The following is a 4,802-nucleotide window of genomic DNA, read 5'->3' on the forward strand; positions in this document are numbered from 1 at the left end:
CAAGTATCCATCAACTGATGAAGGTATAAAGAAGTTGTGGTGTGTATGTGTGTGTGTGTGTGTGTATGTATGTATACGCATATATACATATGTACATATGTGTACGTTCATATATACAAACATGTATATGCAAAGAAATATAACTCAACTTCAAGAAGAATGAAATCTTGCCATTTGCAATGATGTGGATGGAGCTAGAATGTATTATGTGGATGGAGCTAGAATGTATATATGACATATATAGAAATATGTCAATCAGAGAAAGACAAATATATGATTTCACTCATGTGGAATTGAAGAAACAAAACCGATGAAAACATGGGAAAGGGGCAGGAAACGAGAAGAGTGGTAACAAACCACATGACTCTCTTAATGTTAGAGAAAAAAACCGAAGGTTGATGGAGGGAAATGGGTCAGCGCTGGGCTAGATGTGGGATGAGTATTACGGAGAGCACTTGTTGGGATGAGCACTGGGTATTGTATGTAAGGGATGAATCACCAAATTCTACTCCCGAAACCGAGAATGCACTATATGTCAACTATGACTTAAATTAAAATACATAAATAAATAAATAAATAAATAAATAAATAAATAGCGCTATAACAAGAGATGAAGACGGACGCTATCTCATACTAAAGGGGACAATGAAACAAGAAGATCCAATGATTATAAATTTTGATGCACCCAACATGCGATCAACAAGTATATAAAATATTTAACAACAACCATAAAGGAACTCATCTTTTATAATATAATGATAGTAGAGGACTTTAACACATCGCTCACATCAATGGACAGAAGCTGTAAACAGAAAATCAACAAGGAAACAATGGCTTTGAATGACACACTGGACCAGATGGGTTTAACAGATATATTGAGAACACTCCATACTAAAATGGCAGAGTACATATTCTTTCCAAGCGCACATGGGACATTCTCCAGAATTGATAATATTCTAGGTCACATATCAGAAGAAGAACGGCAGAAGGAAGGAAGTAATAGAGATTCAGACAGAAATAAGGGATATTCAAACCAAAAAGACACTAGTCAAAATCAGTGAAACCAGGGGCTGGTTCTTTGTAAACATTAATCGACATGAAAACTTCTAGGCAGACTTTTCAGTAAGAAGAGAGAAATGACTCAAATAACTAAAATCACAAATAAGAAAGGAGAAATAACAGTCCACACCACAAAAATACAGTTAGAAGTTAATATTATGAACAACTATATGCAACAAATTGGACACTCTGAGAAATATGGACAAATTCCTATAAACACACAAACTACCAAAACTGAAACAGGAAGATACATAAAATCTGAAAACAGAAAGAAATAAAATCTGTAATAAAAAAAAATCTCCCCCCAACACAAGAGTTCTGGGCCAGATGGTATAACTGATGAATTCTACCATCCATTTAAGAAAGAGGTAATATGTATTCTCCTCGAATTATTACGAAAAATAAAAAAGAAGGAAAACTTATAAATTCATCTTATGAGGCCATCATTACCCTGATACCAAAACCAGATAAAGTCTCCACTAAAACCGAAAACTGGCGGGGCGTCTGTGTGGCTCGGGCTGTTTACTGTCCAACTCTTAATTTCGGATTATGACATTATCTTGCGGTGCGTGGGTTCGAGTCCCATGTTGGACCCTGCCATGACAGTGTGGGGCATGGCCAGGATTCTCTCTCTCCCTATCTCTGAGCCCCTCCCTCACTTTTATGTACTCAAAGGAAAGAAATAAACATTTTAAAATGTTTAAATTTTTTTTAAATAAGACTGCAGCCCAATAGCCTGATGACTATGTATGCAGAAATTCTTATTAAAATACCTTAAATTAAAGTCAACAATACATTAATAGAATCATTTACCATAATCAAGTGGGATATATTCCTGGGCTGCAAGGGTGGTTGCACATTCACAGATCAATCAACATGATGCACCACAGTAATAGAAGAAAGGATAAGAGCAATACAATGCTTTCAACAGATGCAGGAAAACTATTTGACAGAATGTCACATCCATTCATGATAAAACCCCTCAGCAAAGTACATTCAGAGTCAACCTACCTGCACATAATAAAGGTCATCTATGAAAAACCCACAGCTCATCTCATCCTCAATGGGGAAAAATTGATAATTTTTCCTCCAAGGTCAGGGACAAAACAGGGATGACCCCTCTCACCACTGTTATTCCACGTAGTATGGGAAACCCTAACCACAGCACTCAGACAACCAAAAGAAATAAGAGCCATCCAAATTGGCAAGGAAGAAGTAGCACTTTCGCTATTGGGAACTGACGTGATGTGTTCTATAAAAAGCATGAAATATTCCCTTAAAAATGCTAGAATTGATATATGAATTCCACAAGTCACAATATACAGAAATCAAGCTACATAGATGTATTGCATTTCTAACACAAATCATGAATTAACACAGAAAGAAAGTAAGGAATCAATCCCATTAACAGGCTCACAAATACCACAAGAAACCAGGAATAAACCTAACTAAAGAGGTGAAAGACCTGTACTCTAAAGTCTATGAAACACTGATGAAAGAAATGGAAGAGGACACAAAGAAATGGAATACATTTCATGTTCATGGATGGGAAGCACAAAATGCTGTTAAAACGTCTACACTCCTCAAAACAATCTACACATATAATGAAATCCCTATCACACTAACAAAAACATTTGTCACAGAACAATAACAAATAATCTCAAAACTTGTATGGAATGACAAAAGTCCCCAAACAGCCAAAACAAACTTGAAGAAGAAAAGCAAAGCTGGAGACATCACAATTCCAGACTTTAGGTTATATTACAAAGCTGTACTGATCAGAACAGTATGGTACTGGCAAAACAACAACAACAACAACAACAACAACAACAACAACAACATCAAACACAGAGGCATAGATCAATAGAATAGAAACGCAGTAATGAATTCACACCTATATGGTCAATTAATTATCAACAAAGCAGGAAAGAACATCCAATGGAAAAAGAGATAGTCTTGGGACACAGGGGTGGCTCAGTCAACAAAGCGTGTGATTGTGAATTCAGCTCAGGTTATGATCTTAGGGCAGTGCAGAGCATGCGTGGGATTCTCTGTCTCCGTTTCTCTCTGCCCCTCTTCTGCATGCTCTCTCTCTCAAAAATAAGTAAATAAACTTAAAAAAAGGCTCCTCAACAAATGGTTTTGGAAAAACTGGACAGCATCCTGCAAAACAAAACAAAAACAACAATGGACCACTTTCTTACAACATACACAAAAATAAATCCAACATGGATAAAGACCTATATGTGAAACCTGAAACCATAAAAATCCCAGAGGACAACACGGGTAGTACCTTATTTGACATTGCCTGTACAAACGTCTTTGCAGAGATATCTCTACAGGTAAGGGAGACACAAGCAAAAATAATGAGACTTCATAAAAATTAAAACCTTCTATCACCAAGGAAATAATCAACAAAACTAAAACACCTACAGAATGATATTTGCAAACGACATCAGATAAAGGGTTAGTGCCCAAAATATATACAGTTATACAGCACCCAAAAAATGAAAAATCCGATTAAAATTGGGCAGAAGACAAAAATGGACATTTCCCGAAGGAAGACATATACCTGGCCAAGAGACACATGAAAAAATACTCAACAATACTGATCTTCAGGGAAATACAATTCAAAAGTACAATGAGATAACACATCACATCTGTCACAATGACGAAAATCAATGAAGGATGAAACAGCAGGTGTTGCCAAGGATGTGGGGAAAGAATAACCCTCTTGCACTGTGGGTAAGAATGCAAACTGGTGCAGCCAGTCTGGAAAACATTATGGAGATTTCTCAAAAAAAAAAAAAAACTGGAAATGGAAGTACCTTATGATCCAGCAATTTCACTACAAGGTATTTCCACAAAGAATACAAAATCTTCAAAGGGATACATGCACCATGATGTTTACAGCAGCATTTTCTTTTTTTTTTTTTTTTTTAAATTTTTTTTTTTCAACGTTTTTTTATTTATTTTTGGGACAGAGAGAGACATAGCATGAACGGGGGAGGGGCAGAGAGAGAGGGAGACACAGAATCGGAAACAGGCTCCAGGCTCCGAGCCATCAGCCCAGAGCCTGACGCGGGGCTCGAACTCACGGACCGCGAGATCGTGACCTGGCTGAAGTCGGACGCTTAACCGACTGCGCCACCCAGGCGCCCCCAGCAGCATTTTCTACAACAGCCAAATTACAGAAACTATCCAAGCATCCATCAACTGATGAATAAATTGAGATATGGTATATGGAATGTAATATTATTAGGCCGTAAAAACATGAAATCTTGCCATTTGCCATGAGCTGCATGGAGAGAATGTTATCCTGGGTGAAATAAGCCTTTCAGACAAAGACAAATACCAGATGATTTCACTAACACATGGAAATAACACAATACAAAGCGGGGGGCGGGGCGGGGAGAAGACAGTGACAAACAGACTTTTAAGTAGGAAGCGAACTGAGGGCTTCCAGAGCAAGGTGGGGAATGGGTGAAACAGCTGCTGGGGATTAAGAAGTGCACCTGGGATGAGCACCGGATGACGTGTGGAAGGGTTGCTCTATATTTTACACCTGAAACTAATACTACACTGTATCTTTATGCACTGGAATTTAAATTCAAGAAAACGTACATTAATGACAGGTACCTACCAGGTTTTCTGTAGTTTGCAATCACTTAATTAGGTTGGAAAAATAACCATGAAACTTTTTAAAAGGCATGTATGATATGGGGGACAGTTTGTGCCCTTAC

This window comes from Panthera pardus, unplaced genomic scaffold, assembly GCF_024362965.1.
Source record: "Panthera pardus isolate Hobbes unplaced genomic scaffold, ASM2436296v1 HiC_scaffold_249, whole genome shotgun sequence".
NCBI classification, from domain to species: domain Eukaryota; kingdom Metazoa; phylum Chordata; class Mammalia; order Carnivora; family Felidae; genus Panthera; species Panthera pardus.